This window comes from Peromyscus californicus, unplaced genomic scaffold (assembly GCF_007827085.1).
Source record: "Peromyscus californicus insignis strain IS unplaced genomic scaffold, ASM782708v3 Scaffold_4__1_contigs__length_199733344, whole genome shotgun sequence".
Classification (NCBI taxonomy): Eukaryota; Metazoa; Chordata; class Mammalia; order Rodentia; family Cricetidae; genus Peromyscus; species Peromyscus californicus.
The window spans coordinates 157,186,625-157,212,399 of NW_026294562.1; the positions used below are offsets into that span (position 1 = coordinate 157,186,625).

Below are 25,775 nucleotides of genomic sequence, written 5' to 3' on the forward strand. Positions count from 1 at the left end.
GCTTAAAGGAAAAGGAGATGATCGTGTCACTAGCCTGCCCGCGGGGGCGCCCCCAGCCCCGGCCCCGATGCTTGCCTAGGACCCCCGCCCAAGTCCAGCCACCCAGAGCCGGCCCTCAGCCTCCGCCCCGTGCGCTCACGCAGGGGAGCGGGGCCCGCCCAGCAGAGCCCGTCCGGGGGAGCCCGCAACCCCCACCCAACCCTCCTTCCCTACCCGGGCTTGTCCCGGGGCCGCTCCCGACTGCCCCTCCCGGCCCGCACTCCTCTCCACCCGCCGCGTGCAAAGCCTCAGAGCGCTCCCCAGCTCGGGATGGTGCCCCTACAAAGATCCCAGGGCCCCGGGGCGCACCAGAGAGAGGAGGCACGGGCTACCATGGGTGTGGGCCCTGGGGCTCTTCTCCTGGGACCCTCCGTGGCTACTTCTCTCTGGTTTTTTTCCCCTAGGCAAACTTTCCCAGGCGTGTTTCGGGGGCCAGCATAGGAGGGGGCACCTTCAAGTTTCCTTTACTGACTTTGGGATGATCACAGTCTCAGCACCCCGCGTCTTGCCCCCTTAGGCTCCTGGCCGCGCCCCCCACCCATGGCGACAGCGGGTTTCAAGGCGGGACGGGGGCGGCAAAAGAAACTCGGACTCCCCTGCCCATCCCCCGCCGGGGCGCGTCCTAGACAGGGGACCACCCCAGCCGCGCCGGGTTTAGGGGCAGTTCTGGATGAAGGGGGATTGATTATTGATTGGGTGATTGGGGTTGCAGAGGCTCCAGGCGGACCCGGCCGATGCGCCTAGGGAAGGAGGCAGCTGGCGGGGTTGCGTTGGCGACAGGGCAACGAGGGCTCACTTACTCTGGTGGTGAGGGCGCCGGTAGGCTGGAATTCACGCGGGCGACCCTCGGGCGGCGGCGGTGGAGCGGCAGCCAGAGCCCGAGCGGCGCGGGCGGCGGCGCATCGATGCGCTGCGGGCTCGATTGCGTCTCCCTGGGCCAGCTCTTAGGCCGAGAATGGGGCGGCCGTGGCGCAGCGGGCTCAGGGCGCTGCTGGGCGGTGGTGGCTAGGGTGGCCTCTGGGCCCCCAGCTCCCCGGAACTGCAATGTGTCTGGGAGCGCTGGCCGGGACCCTGGCACCCATGCGAGCCCCGAGGCCCACAGTCCACCCGAGGGCCCGCGCCCTGCGCCCCAGGACTAGCCGCCTGAGCGCACTGGAAGCTGCAAGCCCTGGCCTTGCTTTCTGCTACTTCTTCTTCTTCTTCTTCTTCTTCTTCTTCTTCTTCTTCTTCTTCTTCTTCTTCTTCTTCTTCTTCTTCTTCTTCTTCTTCTTCTTCTTCTTCTTCTCCTTCTTCTTCTTCTTCTTCTTCTTCTTCTTCTTCTTCTTCTTCTTCTTCTTCTTCTTTTCTTATTATTTTGAACTTATTCTTCTCTTCCCTCCTCTTCAGCTCTGTCTCTTTTCCATGCTTTCTTGTGGTTGCTTTTTCAAGTTTTGAAAGTTCACAGCGTGCTTTCTTTTTCTTGTAGACCTGGAGACCAAGATCTCACCCTACCGGTAAGATCAAAAGTCTCCGCTAGCCACCGACCGGCGGGCTTGGGCTGGGTCCAGACGCCTGCCTGAATGCAGAAGTGCGGCTGCTGCCCTCCGGGGCTATAAAGCCCGCTCCAATGCCTAGTCGCGCCGGAGCTCTCTGAGTTAAACTGGTACGGATCCCGGGTGGAGCAGAGAGCCCGAGGCGAGTTGAGGCCGGGCTCCCGGGCTGCCTGTGTGTGGGGCGTACTTGTGGGTGGAAACAAACCCGGAGCGCTTGGTGCTTGTGACCGCAGAGACTGAAGCTGCGTTTCCTCCAGGCCGGGGAGACGCGGCCCCAAGGGCGCGTAACGCTTCTTGCGAGCGAGGGATCGGTGAGTCGACTGGCCCCGCCGTTGGCCTCACGGTTCAGTTGGCCACGGGGCCCCTTTTGCCTGGAGGAGGGTCGTTGCCGCTGGAGGTCAGACCCCGAAGGTCCCCAGCTCACGTTCCAAGAGCGGAGCACCCATTTAGGCACGCCGGCGGCGACGTGCTTACAGCACTGGGTAACACGCACCGGGAGTTTGCCCAAAGGATGCTTCCCTCTCCCTTTCCTTCCCTTTGCTGCTCTCTCAACCTTCGTTCCTTCACCGTGCACCCCCTCCCCGTGCCGCGGCCTAAGGGCTGGTCCCCTTGTTGACTGCCGGCCCCCTTGCTTGCCAGTGCCTAGCCCTCCCTGCTCAGGAACGGCGCGCTGTGTGATCCGCCCTAACATCTGTCCGTCCAACCATTGGCGCATCCATCAGTGTCAATGGGCTGCACATTGCAGCGACAGCCTGTCACGCACAACTCGGGCTGTGCGGAGTGCACACTGAGACCACACTGCCTTGCCCGGTGGGGCACTCAGACAGACTCGGCCGGCTTGGCATTGACTGGATTCTTGATTGCTGCTGAGTTCTTTTAGCTACATGCACCTATTCACCCTTAATTTGGGGATCTCAACACATGCATAGTTTTTCAGGTCATTCTAGGGATGAAAGTGAGGAAAGTGCGCAAGGTCAACCTAGTCCTTATATTTCACTAGGGTTTATCTTCGCTTCTGCGGCAGCGCTGGGTGTAACTAAAAGAGAAAAGTTCTCCAAATTCGCACAAAATAGACCCTGAAACTACCTGAATGCGGGACCTTAAGTCCCTCAACCTGGGCTAGGTGCTAGGTTATGGAGTTCACCCACTGCACTTAGCAAGATTTCAAAAGGGGGTGGGGACAGCTTTGCGTAACCGGGGCTGACTGCTGGCTGCTTCCCAGGGCCTGACCGGGAGAAATGCAGACCGATGGACTCAGTGAAAACTGAAGGGTTCCATTTAGGGAGAAATGGCGTCTGGGTAGCAGTGAGTCTGTAATTCATTTATCATTACCAAAAAAAAGGGCAAGACCTTGAGAAACCGGCGCTTGCAGATAGTTTCTGGCTACCTGGGCTACAGTTTCGAGTTCTCCCTATTGTACTTCTTTGCTTTCCGCTCCTTCTGCAACTACCCAAATGGTAAACACACACACACACACACACACACACACACACACACACACACACACACACACACACACACACACACAGGTGTCCCTGATGAGTCTGGCCCTCCCCAAGGCCTTCTGTTTGCTCTAAGAACCTCAGGGGAAGGGCATGTGCAGGTTTCTACTCCTATGACATCTGAATGAAGTCTACCCGGCATTTAACCTGACTTTATTATTATTGTAAATATTTCTGTCGACTGTCCTGCCGGCAAACAACCCTTCCGGCAGTTCATATCGCGGTTAGGGAATTCCGAGGGGGAAAGAGCCCCGTTCAGGCTAGCGCTGTTTGCTGGGTTCTGGAAAAGGTCAGGAAGCATTGGGCAGGCATGCTCGGGAAAGTAGCCTGTGCAGCAGGGTCTAGGCTCCACACACAGCGGTCCAGCTGTTTTCACACTCTACTAGAGGGCAGAAAAGCCCGTGGGTGGAGGAGATAGAATTTTGTAAAGGATATACGATGTATAAAACGTTTACCCGATTCTTCATAGAAACTCGGTTATCTTTTAAAAGCACAACAGGCTTTCAGTCACCTAGGAACTTCTGATCCGCTTTGAATTGTGCTGGGTTGTAAGTGTCTAAATCAGATACTTCTACCTCGAGGTGCGGAGTTTCCGGGAATAATTTCTTAAGCCCCTGAAATAGAAGGAGGAAGAAGGAGCTGAAGGAAGTGAACCAATTCACCTAAACACCCAGTGGCAAAAGCCCATGAAACTGTGAGCTGGCATCTGGGTCAGAGACTTGCCTTGGAATTAGGTGGTCATATATATTATTAGCCCTTCCCACTCCCTGCAGCCAAGAAGGCAATCCTGATCACCAAGACTGTATTTCAGACTCAGTGGAAACCAGGTGCTCCACTGTCTCCAGATGGGCAACAATCTGCAGAAACCTTCCAAAGAGAGTTGTCTAGGTCAAGGGTTAGACATCCTACCCAGCTTTTCCAATTTTTGAGCCTTGGATTTCCGTTCCTGGGACCTTTTTACCATAGGTCTCACCCACCTTGGCTAGCCTGAGCCTCCTTGAGGGTAGGGTATTATCAATTACAGGCATGGCTCAAAACAAGTGTTTGGAGGAGCAAGGGGCTGACCCCCAGCACAGTATACTGTTTATAATTATACCGTGGAAAGTAGTAGCTTGGCCACTGCCTGGAGACAGCCAAGTTTGTGTTCCAGGTGGCCACTGAGGACAGTTAGATGACAGCCCCCCTGCTCCAGCAAAAGCTAGGGTGTGTCTTCAGTGGAGTGCCCACCAAGAGGTGTCCTGCATACCACCATTCTAGGGAAGGAGCTAGGATTGACTGGTGTCCCTGAAACACCTAGAGCCTAAACTCTGACCTCAGAAGGGGGGTACTTGCTGGGTCCATGAAAGTGTCACCTTGAAGGACAAGGACTCTGGAAGCATTTGGTGATGGCATGGGCCTTTGGCAACACCCCAGGGGTGGGCCTTGACCCAGAGTCCAGCACTAGGTCCTCTCCAGCCTGAAGTGGTTGGGAAGCCTCATGGACCTGCTTTTCCCCTCACTTTTCTGGGTTAGGCAGTGATTGGGAAGTGCCATAGGTCCTGAGACTCCTACTGCTTACACACCTCAGCCTGGAAACTGGGCTTTAGTCTCTGATAAAGTTGGAGGTTAGGGCCTGAGGCAGGCAGTAAATTGTTTGCTAAAGGTACTTTTACACAGCAGTGAAGTTTGCTTCTCTTTTTCCAGTAGCTTTGTTTTAAGAAACCAGATGTTTTGTCTGTGAATTCTCTCAAGAACTTTTACAGTTTGGACATGAAATAAACCTTTGAAAATTGGGGCGGTATATTAATGCCACTTCTCTCAGGCTTCTGGAGAGTGGTGTCAGATGCATTGGGGAAGAAATTAAGGGTGGGGGGTGGCAATCTTGGGAGAAAAGTAAGAGAATGGTTTTATGCAAAATCAAGAATTAGTTTGGGAAGTGCGAAGCACTTACTTTCCAGAGCCAACAGTAGTGGTATACACTGTACTCACACGTGCAGGCACACTCCCCAACCCCGTCATGGTATGGTGTCTAGTTTGCAAATGTCTTATGTCTTGGGACTCGGAGGTAAAGGCTCAGCTGCACCTACATGGCCAATGCAAATCTGCAGGTTTTCAGCTGAACTTCTTGACTTGAAGAACAAAGGGCTGATGAGCTTCCATCTCCTGTAGCCTTGATGCTGGTGACCAGTCCAGCTGCGGATGGGATGCAGATGGGGCAGGTTGGAAGCATGTTGACTAGAGGAGGAGTTCGGTTACAAATTCCAGGGATGACGCCTCCCCACCCCAAGAAAGCTTGTGCCTGCAGGTTTCTCTTCTAGTTGCTTCATCCCCATTCCCCATCCTTGATTCCCAGGCAGTTAGCAAAGCATTTAAAGAAAAGCAAAACAAAAACTAAACCTAACTTAGCAGCGGAACAGAAGGTGAATGATTAGGGTGGTAAAGGGTCTGGGCTTATGCAGGCAGCCTAGTTACCCACAGTGCCTGTGGGGGGGGGGGTTGGGGGGGAGGCGATTCCTTCTCCCTCCTCCCCACCCTACCGTCCTTCCTGCATACTCAGCAGGGCATTTTCAGACACCTCCTTTTTCTTCCGAAATGCTTTTTCATTCGTTTACCAAAGTTTCAGAAAACTTTTTGGAGACCAAAAATTAAATAAAGAAAACAAAAGGTCTTTGTATTTCCGTCTAAAGAGGACAGAACTGCATTAAGCCCATTTGAAGAGCAGTTACCAGTAAAATGCCCTTCGGTCAGGTCCCACCTGCGGACTTGGGTTCTAAGGTGGAATTTGCCCGAATCTCTCCTACGTCATTGCAAGCTCCCTCTCCAACTCCACTGGGTGAAATAGATTTCTAGAAACTGTTTGGACATTTTAAAAACCAACAAAACCCATGTTAAAGATCGCCGTCGCCAGCCACAGTGGGACTCGCTCCTAGCTAGGAGTGAATAGCTCCTTGATGATGGTGTTGCGGAGATGCCCACCTGCTCCCGCGCTGCGGTGAGAGCTCCCGGATGTTAGTGACTTGATGCTGGTCTGAACCCCGGCTCTTCGAATAAAGGAGGAAGAGGTCCCAGCAGTCAAAACACCCGGTCATCGAGGACCAAACAGCCCACCTTCCTTCCAGATGATCTCATTAACTGGCCAGGGAATTTACCAGACCACGAGGAATCTCGTTCCCTTTTCTCTCTTCCTACAGCGCTCCTCTTTTCTGTTTAATTCGTGATGATGTCTGACTGTTTCCACTTCCCAAACGGGGAAGACCAAACATAGCACTGAATAAAGGCAGGTAAAGCGGGGCAAGGGGCTCTATTCTTTTCTCCTTTATATGTCTTGAAACTTGATAAATATCACTTGTATTTGGACGATAGGGGGCCGGAGGGTCAGATTATGTAATATTCAAGTGGTGTCTGGCCCCAGGGGCTCTTCCGTCTAGAAGATCTAAAGATCTACTCACACCCTTCACAGAAACCCTTACTAAATTTTGTCTGCTGTTTTCTGTCTTCTGTCTCTTGTATTTTCCTCCTCCTTTCTCCTTTTCTGTTTTTCTGTTCTGTTCTCTCTTTCGGAGAGCCCTTCCTGGACCGTCATAAGAATTCTCAGGTTATTCATTTAGGGTCTGTGAGTTCTTCTCCCCAAGTCAAAGCTTAGCTGTCCCCACCCAGTGCACCAGTTCTGAAGGAACTAACTAGTTTGTAGCTTTTGGGGTGGGGGTGGGGGGACTAGAGGAAGGTCAGACACTGGTCGACACCTGGTATAAAATAAAAGAACATGTTAAGAAGTTTCAAAGCTGCCAATAAAACCCTTTAAGTGGCTTGTGATGCAGTGCCTGGAGTTGCTGCGATGGCATTGGTAAATGACTCTAATGTCCAAAGAAAAACATTACAAATGCCGCTGTCTGCGCCACCAATCGGGCGCCGCTCTCCAGCGCGGGCGGTGGCTCCTCTCTGGCTCGGAGGGCACCCGCATTTGCATGATAAATTGACCAGACTGGCGGCAGCCAATGAAATATTCAAATTAGGCGCGCGGGGGGTGGGAGTATGGCAAAGTCCCTGGGGCTCCCCCTTTGAGCAGACAGCAGAAGCTGGCCTTGCCACCTCTCCTTTAGCGCCCTCCAGAGGCGGGACAAAGCGTGGCCCTTCTGGGACAGGAGGGTGGGAGGGTCTCGGGGAAGGGAGGTGGTACTCTACAGGTGCTCTTAGGCACAGGAAGGCTTTGGGGCTGGCCTAGTGGATTAGCAATGGCATAGAGCCTCTACCCTAGGCTTAAAGCAGTAGGAGCGCAAAAGCAGGTGGTGACTCTCAAGGAGCTTAGGTCGGCCCTCGATACTTTTATAATAGTGTTTTTGCTGTGCTGGCCCTTGGCTCATCTCAGACCACAGCTGACTTCCCAATGCCAACATTCTGGAGCAGACACGTCTAACCTGCCATGAGGGGAGGATTCCATACCAACAGGCCGGGCAGGTCGCCCAGCTTGGAGCTATGCTAGACTCTCAGGCTTCACCAGGCCTGGGACTTCCGACTGTGGCCTGCTGCAGCAGCTTTGCTCCTGGGAATGGAGATGCAGGCTCCACCCAGATGCTGGCAGGAGCCTCAGCAGGCGGAAATCACCTGGACAGAGACATTAGTGAAAAAGCACCCAGGCTCAAGGCAGCCCCTATGAATGTGTACAAAGGGGATCATGTAAATTGCTAGTCAGCACGTAGAGGCCCCGCAAGGGGATATGCAAGAGAGTGTAAAGGGAACCAACTTTAAAACAGAACTGCCCTTGGTGACCAAGGAGTATTTGATTTCTCAGGCGCCTAGCAAGCCGGTCTTCTGGTCTAGCTACAGACTAATCTTCAGCATCTTCCTACCCCATGCCAGCCTTAACCTAAGAGTTAGCACTGTACTCTGCTGTGGAGTGATGAGCACTTTATCCCCTCTCCCACTCACAAGGCTCTGTGTTGCCCCCTACCCCCTAGTTACCCTAGACCGTACTTAATCTCCAGCCCTTTCCCCAGTCCACAAGCGTCTTTATGGGGTTATGTGAACCCCCTTTAAGCACTTTTCCCTAGACATGCTCAGCAGAAGTCAGCTGTTTACAACTGTCCTCCCTGGCCGTCAACCAAGGAGTCTCTGGGCATGCAGGAGCCTAGCCTCCTGATCCAAGGCTGGATCAGTAACTGTAAGGACCCCAAGCAGTAAGTTTGACTTGCTGTCTTACATCTGTAATCCTAGCACCCTGAAAGCTAAGGTAGGAGGATTGAGAGTTGGGGCTAGCCAAACGAACAAACCCAAGGAAAAATGGTAGGTACCAAAAAATCTGGGAAAGAGTTAGTTTGATTTTGGATCACTTGGCAGGTTTTTATCTCCATCCTCAAAGTAGGGTGTCCAATGAGAGGGGACTACCACATGAGCCCTTCCTGTCATTCAGGGTTTTAAGGAGTGTTGACTAAAGAGAAGAGGTTCTGATCTTGGGCCTGGTGAGAATGAATATGGCACACAGCTGGTAGCAAGAGTTGGTTCAAATACAAAAGGGCATTTTCTCAAACACACTGCTAGCTTGTGTGTTTGGGGAGTTTCCACAAAGGAAGGCCTGGGAAGAGAGTGTCCCTATACCTGGCAGATGGGTCAATCTTGACCATGTCTCAGAAAGTCCTTCCTTAATCATGCTCAGACCTCAGCTGTGGGCCAGGAAAGCTAAGTCTTGTGGATGGGTCTTGATCATCCTGCATCGCTGAAGTTTGTCATACAATCCCTTCTATAAATTCGAGCAGCTAAGTGGAAAGGTAGGAACACAGAGGGTGCCTCTCCAGTCCAGCCCTGAGCCTTCTCTCCTCTGAACCATTTACAATGAACAAGCCACTCAGTTCCTCTTAGAAGGCATGATCTGTATTTATACTCACTTGCACCTATTCTTGGCAAGTGAGTGCAAGCTTTGGAATTAATAATGGGAGGCTGGCTAGGTGGTCCACAACTCACCTAGTAACAGCTCTCTCTATCTGAAGCACCTGGGACCTAAGGAGAAAAACCCTCATCAAAGTGGGAGATACTCACATGCTGGAGCTTTCAAGATCAGCTCCAGATGTGAGAGAGGTACATAGAAGGTACTTTTCAGGGGCTCCTATGGGTGCATGCATACCATTGGCTGGTTGAAGAGCCTGGTATATACTAGTCAGCCATCTCGTGGTGGTGCCCCTAAAGCCAGCATGAGAACTACAGTCCCAGCCAGGGTCAGACTTTCCAGACAGGCAAAGGATACAAGCATGAGTGTGGAGCAGGGAAAGGGAGAAAGGGAGAGTTATGAAAGGCAGGCTCAAGTCTCCCTGCTTCAGGGAAGAGCTGGGGGCCTTTGCAGAGCTGATAAGGAGGCTCCCTCAGACCTTTCTAGGCACTCATTAGAGGAAGTGCTTTGCTAAGGATCCAAGATGATATTTCTATTTTCCCTCTTAGCAGCGAATGGAATTTGCACCATCCAGGTCAGATGGAAAATAGGAGCTGGGAAAATTTGACACTCTCATTGATTTGCTCTCCTCGCGAGAGAGGAGTATGACTTCAAGATTGCAATTAGGAGCCAGCCTGCTAAGGGGTTCCTCTCCTGAGCTCAGGTGCTGCACAGATCGTGGATTGCAGGTCCTGCCCCTCATCTCCTGAGGAGGACTTAGCTTCCTTTATGGTTCTGAGCTGGAGCTGAACCTGCCGGAGCTCCCAAAGATTACCTGGGTCTTTACTCTCGTTTTTGGTCAGGCCTTTGAGCAGATGGCAATTTTTCCAGTGTTTTAAAAGTATTAACTTCCTTTCAAACATTCTTTAACCTTTAATGTTTTGTAACTTGATGAAAAGGTCACTTTGTTCTGAGGATGCACCTGTCCCTTAATTATTCAGCTATAGGTGATTTCTACCCAAATCCTCAACTTTTCTTTTTTCTTTTTTTCTTTTTTTTCCCTAGGGGTGGGTGGGTGTGGGCAGTTGCTGAGAGTGAAGCCTTGTACATGCTAGGCAGGTGCTCTACAGCTGAGTTACTGGTAAATTCTAAGCAAGTACATCCTTGCCCCTAATTCACACACACACACACACACACACACACACACACACACACACACACACACACCTGGAGATATGGCTCAATGGTTAAGAGCACTGACCTGACTGCTCCTCCAGAGGACCTGGGTTTATTTCCCAGCACTCACATTGCAGCTCACAACCATCTGTAACTCAATGCCCTGTCTGATCTCCTTGGGCACCAGGTGCTCAAATGGTGCACAGACATATATGTAGGCAAAACATCCATACACATGAAATTAAAAGAATCATTACATATCTATCTATCTATCTATCTATCTATCTATCTATCTATCTATTTGTGTGTGTGTGTGTGTGTGTGTGTGTGTGTGTGTGTGTGTACACATTATGCATATGGAGGTTAGAAGGCAACTTGTAGGAATCAGTTCTCTCCTTCGATTGTGTGGTCCTTAGGATTGAACTCGGGTCATCAGGCTTGGCAGCAAGCACCTTAACCCACTGAGCCACCTCACCACTTCCGTATCCAGCCCCTGATTCTTTATGGGATCCAAACCATGCATATACATGTAATACAGACCAATATTTTCCCACTAAATCTGTATATCTATGGACATGCATGTTTCTATTTGTATTTATACAATTATATTTTGCACATGTGTGTTCATATACATTTGTATTTGAAGGTACTCTATATTTGCATTTGCATATATTTATATTCATATAACTTATATGCAGGGAATTGGGTTTACATGGATACGTCAGTATTCCTATACAACTTCTTTATAGGAAAATAGATACATGATTTGCTTGCCTGAATGATGAGTTTCATTTGATGGCCACCACTTATTATAAGTGTTCCTCACTTTTAAAAACGATTTAGACAATGTCCAAACAGGGTCTCACTGTGTAGCCCAGGATGGCCTAGAGCCTGCCAGGTGTGTCCAGCCTTTTGATTGGCACACGTTGTCATCTACAAAGTTCATGCCTGAGAACCACAGAATCGGGTTCCACAAAGGAAAACAAAACTTGGAAAACAAATTTCATAATGTTTTAAGTAAGTTTACAGTTGTGTCAGGGCCGCTGTGATTCTTTACTCAGCTGTGATCTGTTTCAGGTCAGACATACCTTGGAGACCTAGAAACACTAAGAGGAACTGGTTCTGAGTGCTGGCATTGAAGACATGCACCGCTGTGTGCTGGATACATAGCCTCAGCTTCCCGCAGCCCCCTCTCCTTCATTCTTATCTTTCCAAGCTGATGTGTTCTTGCAAACAGAGGCCCAAGTGTGTTAGACTTATATTTAAAATATAAAAGGAAGTTAGTAGGTTCAGGTGAAGAGGTTTTTCTACATGGAAACTACACAAAGCTCATGTTCAGACCCTGCAGAATGTGTTTACTTGTTCAAGAGGTGATGGGTGTGGCACCTTAAACCTCTTCTCTGAGGTTTTTAGATGAGAAATCTCCAGGCAAAGAGAAGCTGTTGGATCCTGGCACTCACCTTAAGTCGTTGTAGACTTGTATAAGAATAAATCTGCTCTAAGCTATGTACTAAATCATGAAGAGCACTCTGTAAGATTAACATTCATTAAGTGCAAGAGACAGAATTGATACTTAACTTAAAAGCATATACCTTTAAAAGGTCTCTGGGTGCAGGAAAGGTGAGGAATAGCAGCAACAAGCCTTGGAGAACAAGCTTGGTGGTCTCTCCTGGAAAACATCGTCTCAGGATTCATCACCTGGAATGGTTTCTTGCACATTCCTGACCACTAGATGTTTTTCTGCATTTCCGTTGGTTCATTGCTGACTTCCTGTATCTTTGTGGGAGACACGTCACAAATGCAGAGGAGCAAAGAATATTTCTAAAACATTCTCCCAGCACCAGGGAGGCTGACACAGGAGGATGGTGAGTCCAAAGAGAGCCTGACACACACAGTGACTATATATGCATACATATATGATGAAAGTTAAAGAAAAAAATGTATAGGATTATTTAGATCATATGCAAATATGATTAAGCTAAATAAATAAGAAATAAAACTTTTCTGTTCTCAGATAGTAGTCACAGAATTCGAACAGGTGAGGCAGGAGGATTGCAAATTTGAAGCCAGCTTGAGCTACATTGTGAAACCCTGTCTCAGAACTATGGGGAAGAAGTTTTAAACAACAATGAGTTCTTGCTGTAGTCATCCTTGAAAGTCCCTTCTGGCTCCTGCTAATTCCAGTCCTCACTTCCTGGAGGGCACTGGGTACCTCTATCCTTCTCCTTGTCAGTTTCCACACTTAGATAAAAATGGAATGACACTAAACGGATCATTTGGTATTGTGTCTTTTACTCAGTAGTGTTTTAAGACTCAACTATGTGGTCATATATAGCTGATTTGTTTTCAAATTTTTATACTATGACTACATTAAAGTATATTAGGCATTTCTATTTTTTTCTTTTCAAGGGCCCATGATTTTAAAAAACATGCCAGCTAGACATCCTATATATTTGTTATCTCAGAATTCTGTAGTAAGATGATTTTGAGTTCTAGCCTGGCCTGGGCAGCATGCTACACAGACCCTGTCTCTGGAAATGGGGAACTGCAACTCTCTGTGAGAATGCACACACTCCAGCATGTATATGCAGTGGTGCAGTTGCTGGATGGCAGAGCACAAGTGTCCAACATCGTTCTCTAAAGTGGCTGTCTATTTCCCACAAGCAGGTTTGCAGTGCCCCGGCTCTTCGTCCTTGTCAGCAGGAGGCATTTTTAGCTGTGGTTTTTCTTCTTAGTACTTCTGTATCTGGTGGTCATAGCTGCCATTTATTGATGCATACATTTCTCCCTATGATTTGTAGTGAGTTTGAACACTACCTGTTTCTATTTTTGATCATTTGGATTTGGGGGCATGTTCAGTTCCTCTTCTTGTCTTCTGTTAGATATATGTTTTGTATTAATCTTGTTTTTTTCCTTTTCTTTTTTTTTGGCATGAGGTAGAGGGGGTGGGACTTGTTATCTCATCTCATACTTCCAGATAACAGTCCATCACTGAGAGAAGTCAGGGCAAGAACTACAGTACATGAAAGAACCATGGAGGAAAGCCTCCTGCTGGCATTCTCTCGAGCCTCTGCTCAGCTAGCTTTCCACATGAATATATAATTTATGACTATTATTATTATTATTATTTCTTTGAGACTTTCATAAACTGTGCTTGGATCGTACCCATCCCTCTCCCCCATCTCCTCGCAGGTCCACTCCGCATTTCCACATTTCATACCCACCCAGCTTTGCATCGTTACTTCCTTTTAAACCTATCCAGTTCTCTCAGTGCTGTCTGTGTGCTCAGAGGTGTGCGGCAATCCACTGGAATGCTAGACCTCCCAGGAGTCACACACACCCTAAAGGAAACTAACTCCCCCTCTCCTAGTAGTTAATAACTACCAATAGCTCCTGAGCTAAAGGTGAGACTTCATACTCACCATTTCAGGAAAATCCTTTATTGTCCAGTTCATCTTAAGTTGACCTCTTCAGAGACACTTCAGTAGATCCTAGGTTGCAACCCAAGAATTCTCCAGTTTACACATATTCCAGCCCCCTAGGACATAAGGATACAATATGTCATGGTAAATCCCAGGTCCTGACTCAGCTTCATCAATAGGAATCTAGTTTCATACCTCCTCATGCTCCCCTCTGTCTCCAATATTATCTCACTGTATGGATGCTTCATCTCAAAAGAGCAAGTGGACTTCAAACATGAAATAGGACTCTGTGAGTCTGTGTCCATATCCAACAGGAGGAGAATGAAACAGTAATGATGTAGATAAGAAAATAAAAACTTTTCCATTCTTGCTAGTCCTAGTATTCAAGAGGCTGAGGCAGGAGGTTTACAAATTTGAAGCCAGCTTGAACTCTGTAGTAAAGCCCCACTCCCCACAAAATAATAAAAATTGGCTTCTCAAATAACCTAAGTCCTTCCTTTCAGTTTTCTTTCTTTTTTTTCTTTTATAATTTAATTTAATTTTACATATCAGCCACAGATTCCCCTGTCCTCCCTCCCCACCCCCACCCTCCCTATCCCCGCCTTCCCCCCAGTCCACCCCACATTCCCATCTCCTCCAGGGCAAAGACTCCCCTGGGGATTCAGCTCAGCCTGGTAGATTCAGTTCAGGCAGGTCCAGTCCCCTCCTCCCAGGCTGAGCAAAGTGTCCCTGCATAAGCCCCATGTTCCAAACAGCCAGCTCATGCACTGAGGGCAGGTCCCGGTCCCACTGCCTGGATGCCTCCCAAACAGTTCAGGCTAATCAACTGTCTCACTTATCCAGAGGGCCTGATCCAGTTGGGGGCTCTTCCTTTCAGTTTTTAAGGATTATTTCTAAGCAGTATCAGTAGCTATAACCAGTGAAGGCACAACCCCACCAGGCTCTCCAATCTCCTTCTTGGGGTGCCAAGAAGGCCAGAATGAATACAGGGAAAAGTCAACTTCAGACAGCTCCCACACTCACCACCATCTGCTGATTTAAAAATCCATTCTTTTTAATTGCATAAAGTAAAACTCACTTTTTCACATATAGTCTTTCTGGTTCTGACAAATCCTAAAGTCCTATTACTGTTGCAATCAAGATTTGGAACAGGCCAGGCCTGGTAGTTCATGCCTGTAATCCTAGCACTTCAGGATGAGGCAGGAGGATTGCAAGTTCAAGACCAGTCTGAACTACATAGTAAAATCCTGTGTCGAATCTCCCACAATACCATATTTCTTTGGCTCCCCTTTTATAGTTAATTTATCCACCACCTGCCCTTACTTCCCGGTCCCTTAGGCCAGAACCCCCATCCACCTGTACCACTGAGAGGAACCATTGATCATTTATGGCGCATAGTTTATCCTAAAGCATAGCATGAATAAATGAAGTTACACATGGTGTCCTTTTGGGAGTCTGCTTTCTATGTTAATACAAGGCATTTGAGACTGGTCCATGCCGAATCCACAAGCTATCTCATATCACTGCTGAGATGAATTCTTTTGTGTGGATGTACCAGAGTCAGTTGACCCGTTCATTAGCTAATCAGTGAGTTAAGCTGCTGTAAACATGCAAGTCCAGGTTCTGTGTGAGAGAACACAACTTTTCCTTTCTCCTGGCTGTGACGGATGCATCTATATGGTAAGAACATGTTTAGCTGTACAAGGAACCACCAAATTAGGCTGGGGTGTAGTAATACACATCTGTAATTCCACCATCGAGGAGGCAGAAGTAGGCAGATCTTTGCGAATTCAAGGCCACCCAGGGCTACATAGTGAGACATAATCCTTAGAAAAAAATAGAGAGAGCTGAAGAGATGCCTCAGCTGTTAAGTATATTTACCACTCTTGCAGAGGGCCTGAGTTTAGCTCCCAGCACCCACAGGGCAGCTTACTACCTTTGGAATCCAACACTCTTGCCTCTGACCTTTATGAGTACCAGGCATATACCTGATACACATTCAGACAAAACATTAACAGACATAAAAATTAATTAATTAAAATGTTTTTAAAAGAAAAGAAGGGGGAAAAAACTTCCAAATGGCCTTTGTTGTGGTGCTAGAGCCTGGAATCCAGGGTCCTTCATGTACTGCGCATGTGCTGTACCATGAGCTACATCACTAGCCATGCCAAGTCACTTTCTGTTCTTGTTTTGTAGTGTTGGAGATGGAGCTCAAGCATGCAAACCAAGGGCTCTACCAGGAAGCTGCCGCCTCAGCCTTACCAAATGGCACTCTTAGCTTTTTATTCATGTGTGGATCTGTGTGCATGTATGCCACAATATGTCTAGGTGCCTGTAGAGGCCAAAGGAAGGCTTAAGGCCCATTAGAGCTGGAGTTACAGATCATTGTGAGCCTCCCTTCACTGGAACTGTAACCAACACAGGTCTTTGAAGAGCAATGTGAGCTCCTAACTGCTGAGCCATCTCCAAAGTCAGCTGCCCCACTCAGTGGCTCCCAAGGGGGTGTATTTGTATCTCAATCAGCTACCAAGGCAAAGATCTACATCCTTCTAGAGATTGTAATAGTCGTGAAGGTGCTTGGTAGAGAGAGGGTGCAGTATGCCAAGGTGGGAGATTTGGGAAGAAACATATCTGAACTCTGTGTGTGTTTAATAAATATATATGTAAGTTAAAGATTTTAAGTGGGATACAATAGTTACTAAAGCACAAATCTGTAATGTAACTGTCATATATTTTTGAAAAGGATTATACCAGTGCAGCATTGTGGAATGAAGAGATTTTTGTACAATGGATTTTGATCCTATTAGTCCCCCATTCCCTCTTGTGCCCTCTTTTTATGGTACCTCCTCCACCCAGGGCTCAGGGATCATTGAGGAAAGAAGGGCAGAAAGGTGGTACGAGCCAGAGGCATTGGATGGATGCAGTGAAACAGTTTTTCAGACACAACAGGCCAGTTACATATATGAGCTTTCACAACTTGGTTAAGTCAGACAAAATCCCTGCACAGAGCGGGGGAGTTGGGAAGGAAATCCCACCCCAGCTGAGGAACTAATGACAACTGATAGCTGCTGAGGGAGGGAGAAGCCAGTTTCTTTAAAGATGTAGCCCCTAGTAAGATGGCCACACATCCACAATCACACAGACAGCACAAACTGAATCCAGTGGATTGATATCTGAATTCTTAAGTCCTGTAGGATCTAGCTGATCCTGAATATGGACAGGACACGTCCAATCGTAGGTCATTTGCTTCTCCCATGGGGTAACAAATAAACACCTCTCTACCTATTTTCCATATGCAGCAAGTGCACTGTCTCTCTAGGTTGAGCCAGCCAAGGTTTACAAAGCATGTCAGAGGACAATTTTATTCCCCAATTCAGAAAGCAAAGTGAGATAATCATCTGGACCGCTCTTATGCCACTGTGGCAGGAACTAGGAAAGGGCCATATCCAAATCAGAGTGCCAGAGCTGGCAAGGACCTTAGCAATTCTCACTTGAAAGATGATACTATGATATGGACTCTTCTCCCCATTATCCCCACCAGGCACTCATACAGCCTTCCAGTAAACAAAATCAGCCCATTTCCTGTATGACCTCTGAGAACACAGGGCAGCGTTCCACATCCCACCAATGGTGGTGTGGACAAGACTGTGGACCTGTGCTCACAGTACAAAGGGAGACAGAAAGGAGTCTACAGTGCCGCGTGCCTGGTGACCTGGCCAGAGCCCAGGTTTCTGTTTTACACCCCTTAAACCTTGGCTTCCTTAGTCTTGGCGCCCCTTTTGAGATTCTGAAGGCACCTTCTCACTTCAAAGGTCCTGAGAATATGTTTAATTAGAACTTGGCCGTACAGCCTTTTAAAATAAAACAGAAGGGACCAGCTAATTATATTGCTCCACGTTCTGTGGCAAACATATATTTTTTTAATAAAACACTTTCCTAACCAGAGTAATCCCTTGAGACACAAATCCTCATTTATAAGAAGTTTCCCAAAGGGAGTTAAAGAGAAAGACTTCTCTAAAGAAAAGAAACAAAGAGGGTGTATGTGTGTGTGTGTGGGGGGGGGGGGGTTGTTTGCAAAGAGCTTTCAAAAGAGGCTCTCTTGATGAGGTTGAAATAGGGATGTTTCAAGGATGCTGAGTTTTACTGCAAACACTGTCCGTTCCTGTCTTTTTTTTTAATCATGCATTTCCTCTTTTGATTAGTGCAGCAAATGCTGATATTTCTCTTTCTGGTGTGTTGCATAAGTGCAGTATTTAAATAAACAAGTGATTTTCTTCTCAAAATGTTCTTTGTCTCCTGCTGTGTGGCCCTGCATTGCTCCACTTGGACCTCCTTCTCTGTGCAAGAGCCTCACAGGACTGGCTATGGTTGCTGGGGTGATGCTAGGTAGGGGGTTTTGCCTGAGTGCCTGTCAGTCTAGGGTGAGAGAGAGGATTTTCCTTCACCCACCCACCCCACACTCAGATGTGAGATGACTTGGATGCTTGTGTTTGGATCCCCTGGAGCTGGAGTTACAGGTGGTTCTGAGGCACCTGATATGGGTGCTGGGAACCAACTCAGATCCTCTGCAAGAGCAGCAATCACTTTTAACCACAGAGCCATCTCTCAGCCCCTATTTATTTATTTTTTAACTTAGCATAGAACATAATAGTTTTCCTTATGGCATTTTCATACGTAATTTTTCTTATCCGGGCCCCTCCTCAACACCCTCCTCTCTCTCTTGACCTTAAGTTTGCTGAATCTCTTTCTCCTCCTCAGGAGGTCCGCTTTTCTACCTTCATTCAGTTGTGTTCCAATATCCTCTCTTTCCCAGTTCATCTCTCCCTCCCTTGGGATCGAGTCTTCCTCTTCCTGCCCCTCTCCACTTTCCTGACCTAACCTGGATTTGAATGCAGGTCTTTGCACTGGCAGTCTCCGCTCTCCAGTGCCAGAGCATGCTGGTAGATGGGACCAGTCTCTGGGACTCTGTGCTTCTATAGTGGTTTTGTGACTCTTCCTCATACAATGTGGGGAACCAACACACATCTCTTCGTGTGTGTGTGTGTGTGTGTGTGTGTGTGTGTGTGTGAGAGAGAGAGAGAGAGAGAGAGAGAGAGAGAGAGAGAGAGAGAGAGAGAGAGAGAAAGAATTTCACTATGTAGCTCATGCTGGCCTTGAACTTCCAATCCTCCTGCCTTAGTTCCCTGAGTTCTGGGATTACAGGCATGTGCCACCACACCTGGCATTGTATTTTTTAATTAAGTTTTCAGTCAGGCAGGATTCTAGCAGGAAAGGAGAAAACAGATTCAAATTCAAATGACCAAACAGGATTTCTTAAGGAAACTGTTTGCAAAGGAAAGCAGGAGAAAATAAGGAGGTGCTAAGCTATTCCAAGGCCTTCTGGGGTCAAGGGTCCTGAGTCCTGGGAAGCAGAACAATGAGCAGGACTCTCCTTTTGAAGAGCTGTTTTTCCAGAGTCACAGCCCAAGAAGGGGTAGGATTCACCACTGCTCTCTTTTTCTTTCTCCCTCTGCTGCCTGGGCTCCACATCACAAACACCCCAGCAAACACAGTGAAGCAGTCCACTGAAACTGCTGCCTAGGCCAGCCTCCAGGGTTCACTCTGGGGGTCTAAGGCAGAAAACCAGCAAAAGAAGAACACACTGGAAAAGACTGGATGCGGATGATGCATCAGCTCTTCTAGCAGTAGAGAGAAAATGGGGAGGGAGGGAATGGAGGGAGGGAGGGAGGGAAGGGAGGATCCAGACCTATGCCCTGAGACCTTAGAGTCTGAAAGAATCTAGGTAGACTGGAGAAGTAGTCCCTTGGCTAAAAGTCTACATTGCCTGCCAAGCCCGAGGTATAAAGGATGGTCATGAAAGCTTGGAGTTTGATTTGTGTGTCCCTCAAAGGGACCACATGAATGATAAAACTCACTGCTTGCAGCATTTACAGAACTTAGGCAGATCTGAGGCCAGATATTTTTATTTGATGTAACTGTAATGCTCTTCTCAAACACTTCTTAAATAAAATTAAATAAAAAGGAAAAGAAATCATCCTCCTAGCCCCCAAAACAAAGATTGGCACCTTGGCCTGAATGCTACCACTTCATTCCTTCTGTGCTTTTCCTCCATAGTGATAGCCACGTTGAGTAGAAAACATTGAGGATGGAATTTTTGTTTGGGTTTCTTATTGTATTTTGTCAGGTTCTAATCTTTCATACACTTTTGATGATTATATGGCATTTCACTGCATTATTATCACAGTTCTTTAAAGAAGATTTAAATTTCATTTTTAGTTTTGTGTATGCATGTGCATCTGTGTACCAGTTTGTGCATGTGAGTGCAGTGCCTGTGGGAGTCAGAAGAGGGCGCTGGATCCCCTGGTATCTCTCTTGTTGTTGTTATCATCCTAATGTTTAAATATTTAGGTTATTTTCTGTTTGTTTAGGTTTTCCATTATAGTGTAGAATGTTATGATGAATAACTGCACATAAAGATATTTTTTAAAACATATTTTAGATGGTTTCTTCAGGATGACATCTCTGATACAGTTACTAGATGGTAAAATGTTTAACACAGCTCCAGCCACAAAAGGACATAAGTTCAACAGTAATTATCTTTATTCAATGGTGAGTATTTATATAAGGATTTTTCTAATGTTAGAATTATTAGGAAGACATTTTGCATTTCTCTCAAGAAGGCATTTGAAAACTGCAGTGTATTCTATAGGATTCATATCAGTTCAGAGCTTCCACATTCTAGGCCTCAGTAGTCACACATGTGGCTTGTAGGTCCTATGGAGAATAATGCAGGGCCATAGAAAGAATCTGCTGGAGATTTTGGCTACCATTGGCATTGTCACCTAGCTCCCAAGTCTATCCGTCTTTCGCTGTTTTCCTGATGTCCTTTCTCAGCCTTCATGAACTAACAGTAAATCAGATGGCCAGATGTAGCCTGAATCCTCTGCCTGCTGCTCTCATTCCTACCTGAATGCTGAGGAATATACGGCCTCCCCACACCCAACCCTGTTTGCTGCAGATCATCAGCACTCTTAGTGCCTGGGCCATCTAACCAGTCCTAGGAAAGCCGCCCATCTCACCGGTGAGTAGGGCTTGGCAAGATGGCTCAGTGGGTAAAGGAATTTGCCACCAAACCTGACGACAACCTGAGTTCAATTTCCAGAACCCATAAGAGAAAGAGGGAACCGACCCACAATAGTTGCCCTCTGACCTCCACACCCAAGCAGTAGCATACACCTGCCTGAACACCCCCCCCACATTATTCACACATATTTCTTGACTATTTCCTATATGTTCAGCTCTATCCTTATATGCAAATAAACACACAGAATGTTCTACTGCTATTTCATTGCAGAACTAGTCTGTGTTCTTAGGATCCTGTTGGGGAGACAGACACAAATCAAATCACACAGTGTGTGAGTTCAAACTATGATGACTGCTAGGAGGAAAAGCATATTTAAAAATGCTGAGCCCTAAAAAAAGGTAAAGTTAAAAAAAAATAATGCTGAATCTTCTGGGCCATGGTAGTGCATACCTATAACCCCACACATGTTGGCCTCCGACTAATGGCAATCTTCCTGCTCCAGCTTCCCAAGTACTGGAACTTCCTGCATCTGTTCTGCCCATGAACCCAATGAGGTGGATGGCAGATATCTCTCTGGACATTTCAGACAAGCAAATCCAGCAATCTCTTGGGCCAGACTGACGACGCTGCCAACTGGGCACACTTTCCCGAGAAGATAACAATTTAAAGAGGAAAAATCAATGCTAATAGAACTCTTTTTCAGGTTTGGAAAATGACATTGTCCACAGCAGCTGATGCTGAGAGCCCTGCGGCTGGGCAGAAGGCATGAGCTCTGGACGGACGCAATCTTGTGAGCTCTTCAAATGGGGCCAAATCAATAAATGAGAGGCAGCGGGGATGGCAGGAGGCTGGGTTCAAGGGGTAAGCTGTACCATTCCTCTTCTAGTCCTGCTCCACAACCGGGACCCTCCCTTCATTCTGAAGTCCCTGGGGACAGGGTAATTTCGGCCACACTTGATATAACCTATACATCACTGTCTTCTGGACCAGCTCTCAAATTAAACTCTGATGTATAAAGTTAAACAAAAATGAGATAAAAATTGGCAGAGGTTGAAGAGGGTCAAAGTAGTCAAAACACAAGGTGGAGTATTGCTCCTTTTGATTTATGTTATTCTGTGCACTTAGAAAAAAAATAAAATTATAAATCTCCCTGAGACTTTTCTCATTGAGAATGAGGCATTACTAATTTATTTTCAATAGACTCCCGGGTTTTCCATCTAGGGCTGAGTGGGTGATTCCGAAGCTATTGTTTCCAGTGACCATGCCCCAAATGGTTCTAAAACACGAACCGGGGAGACACTAAAGCATCTTGCAAATTTAACATCTCGGCAGAGTGCTAAGAACAAGTCTGCCTTGTGTTGCGTGTATGCTTTTCTTTGTCTCTTCCCACCTTCCTTCTCCTCCTTCTTCCCTGTTTATAGTGTGGATGGCATGCATGCATGTGTTCACATGGATGTAGGCACACAAGTATGTGCATGGACATGTGTGTATGTGTTGTGGAGGCCTGAATCCTTCCTCAACTGCTCTCCACTTTGATTATTGAATCAGGGTCTCTTGCTCCACCTGGACTAGTTGATTCTGGCTTGGGTAGGTCAACAGCTTTCCTCAGGATCCCGTTTTCTCTCTGCTGGCTGAGCATTGGGTTACAGGCAGCCTCCACGTCTGCTTGCTTTATGTGATGCTGGAGGTTTGAATTTGCAGCTCATGCTGGCATGGCAAGTGCTTTATCCACTGAGGTGTCTCCACAGCACCTTTTTTCTGTCTTTTCTCTGTCTTTCCTCCTCCCCTCTCCCCTCCCCAACCCATCAATTCCCCTGTCCCTCCCTCCTCCCTTTCCACCCTCTCCCTCTCTTTTTCTGTTGCCCAGGCTAGCCCCTAAATTGAGATCATTCTGCCTCAGCCTCTCCAGTGCTGGATCACAGGAGCGTACCATGCTGGGCTCCGTGCTGCACTGTATTCTTTAATCCTATAAGGCATTGAGGTGTGGAACACACAGAAGTCATTGTCCCCATCAAAAGTTGAAAAACTGCATGTTAGAAAAAATGCATGCATTCAGTATTAGGGACAAGGGAGTGAGTAAGAAGGACACCACACCCTCATTTAGGGACTTCAGCTTAAATGACTAAAACCAAAATGTGATTATGGTTAGGATTAACTGCTGTGAAGAAAACAGGATAGATAACAGAGTCAAAAAATGAGTCCATGAAAGCCAGTGGAGACCCTCAGATGGGAGAGACAGGATTGCGGATTGGATTAACTAACATCCCTCCCTCCCTCCTTCCCTCATACCTTCTCTCTCTCACACCCTCCCTCCCCCTCCCTTCTTCCTTCCTCCCTCCCTCCCTCCCTCCCTCCCTCCCTCCCTTCCAGTGCTAAGAATTGAACCCAGAACCTTGAGCACATCACCACTGAAGCAATACCCCCAGACCCTCATGGTAAATTCTAGGCAAGTACTTTATCACCAAGTTACACCCTATCCCCTCATTGGTAGATTAAATTCTAGGCAAGTGCTCTAACATTGACCCTTGTTTGTTTGTTTGTTTGGTTGGTTTTTATTTTTTCAGGTTTTTTTGTGGTGTTTTTATTTTTGTGTTGGACAGATATTTGGAGTCATGGTCTTCTTGTCTCTGCTTCCACAGTTCTGGGATCACAGACTTGGGCTACCACATACACATCACCAAGAATTACCTCCGGAGACACAGATAAGATCAAGGGGACAAATGAGGATACTGTGTGTTATCCAGGCCACACAGATATGGCCGTGTGTGGGGGAGGGTATAGTGGGGACAGGCAATGGCGGGGTGTGGTTCAAATATCTGTATTTTGAATGTGAGGGTCTGAAAATGATCTCTGGGCTCCACTACATGGTTCTTTCCAGAGCATGGAGGTACCTAGCCAGCTGGCTAGCATAGACCCAGGATACAGGCAAAAGGCTATTTGAGGAAGTGAAGAAGCACCAGCAGAGGGCAGAGATTGCAGAGAGGAGGGTCTCTGGGAGGGAGGGAGGGAGGGGATAAACACATTCTTGAGTACTATTTTTCCCTCCACTGACTATAAAAGTGCATTGCAGTCTATTTACCTCTGTTCTTTCTCGATTTCTCTCAAGGACACAGCCCACTTCTTCATCACTCAGCCCAGGACTGTGAGACTGCCTCAAGATAGATGAGCAAAAGTTACAGAGTTTCCTATTGTAGTTACATCTCAGTTGGGGGATTGATGCCCACCTGCCTGACGCTATGGGATGGATTTCAGCACAGATGTGACCTCTGTGGCCAGAGGCCAGGATGAGGTTAGTGTGGCTGCAAAGACCAGCCTTCGATCTGTTTGCTGAGGTAACCACAGTGGCTGCAGGCCTGCCTCATCTGAGAGGGTACAGGTCTGATGGATTCCAGGTGGAGCTTAGTCCTGAGCCTCATGTCTCCTCTATGTTAGATATGCATAAGGTTATTCAATGCCTCAGCCTGTGCCAGCTTCTCATGGAGCATTCTTTGAAGGTCCTTTTGTTCTTTGAGTTCAGGGGAGGAATGGTAACTCAAGGAATAGTTCTTTGGGACTATGATGGTTAGCTTTAATTGTCAGTTTGACACAACCTAAAATAACCTGGGTAGAGTCTCGGGGATTGTCTACATTGGGTTGGCCTGTGGGCATGTCTGGATGATAGCTTGTCTTAATTAAGTTAATTGATGTGAGAAGGTCCAGGCCAGTGTGGGTGACACATCCCCTAGGCAGAGGATCTTGAACTGTAAGAGGGGAGAAACAGATCTGAACACAAGCAGACAAGCGATCGAGAATGCGTGCACCCATTTCTCTCTGCTCATGATTGTGGTTGTGATGTGACAAGCTGTGCGAAGTCCCTGCCTCGACTTCCCCACAGTGATGAACTATGATTGAGAATTATAGGCTGACATGAATTTCTTCCTCCCCTGAGCTGCGTTGTGCTAGGTTATTTTTTATCACAGCAACAGAAATGAATCTAGAACAGGGACACAGGTAAATGCCATCTCCTATTCTCACTTGAAATCCATTTTAAATACTGACCTAAGTTGTTCGATGGACAATTGCAAAAGTTGTATGTTCTAACTCCGTGGAAACCCCTCCTCAGTGCTTTCTTCTTCCACTAGCCTGGTTAAGTGAAAACAGGGTGAGGTGGAGCCACAGAACAGAGGGAACCTGAATTTTGAATGTCCACATGGACAACTGCCCCCACTGAAGACTGATATGTGAATAAGAAATAAGCTGTATTGATCACTTATGTACCAGGATCTGTTGGTATAGCTCACCCTAAGAGAATCCACACTTCGGAGTTTATAGTCACATTAAGAACACGAGATTCAAATGCATGGCTCTGGAACAAGAGGAGGAGGTTGTGGTGGTTTGAATGAGATGTCCCCCACAACCTCAGGCATTTGAATACATGGTCCCAGTTACTGGTGTTGTTTGGGACATTTAGGAGGTGTGGCCTTGCGGGAGGAAGTATATCACTAGGAGTGGACTTTGAGAGTGAAAATCCTCACACTTCAGTTCCCTCTCTCCTCTTCATGCTTATGTTTGAAGATGTGAACTCCTAGCTGCCCGCTCCCTCCACTCATACCTGCCTCTCACTGCCATGTCTACCCACCATGGTGGACTCTTATCCCTCTGGAACTATGAGCCCAAATAGACGCATTTTTATATAAGTTGCCCTGATCATGGTGTTTTATCACAGCAATTGAAAAGTAACTAAGACAGTGACTGAGATGAGCAGCTGTGTTTTAGAGGTTATTCTTTCCCAGCCCATAGAAATATCCAGGCTGCAGGCAACTGGACCTGTGAGTCTCCCCTCCAAACCCTTCCCTGCAGGGGAAGGGAAGACATGATTGGCAGTAGACCATCCCAATGGGAGGATCACGAGTAGGCTTTAAAGTAAGTACAGACGAAAGCATCTGGGCCTGTTCCTTGGGAATGAAAGGAAGAAAAGTGCCCCTCAGTGCCGATAGCCCTGCCTGTCACGGGGTAAAGTCGGGGAGAGACTTCTTAACCCTTGGTCTTCCTCTTAGCAGACCTCAAAAGTTTCCAGGAGAGTGAGCCCAAGCCAGAGTGTGGGATGTGTTGGCCTGCTTCTCTTCTAGACCTTCACTGGGCTTGGCCCCCAACCTGTTTTAGCACTAAGTTATCTAGGTCTTCAATGCTTGGTTAGAACCAGTT

The 25,775-nt window shown here is 47.4% G+C and overlaps 1 long non-coding RNA gene across 11 annotated transcripts in view; it reads left to right on the forward strand.

Annotated features, from left to right (window-relative positions):
• LOC128095604 (uncharacterized) overlaps positions 1-25,775 on the forward strand; it is a 42,897-nt gene that overhangs the window by 988 nt on the left and 16,134 nt on the right. For 2 of the 11 annotated variants that reach the window (XR_008213277.1, XR_008213275.1), the window contains exons 2-3: positions 21,295-21,452; positions 23,231-23,880. This is a non-coding gene — a long non-coding RNA (uncharacterized LOC128095604). Of the gene's footprint in view, positions 1-2; positions 21,453-23,230; positions 23,881-25,775 lie in introns of those variants that run through there. The other 9 variants (XR_008213270.1, XR_008213271.1, XR_008213272.1 and 6 more) reach the window with 7 other exon arrangements.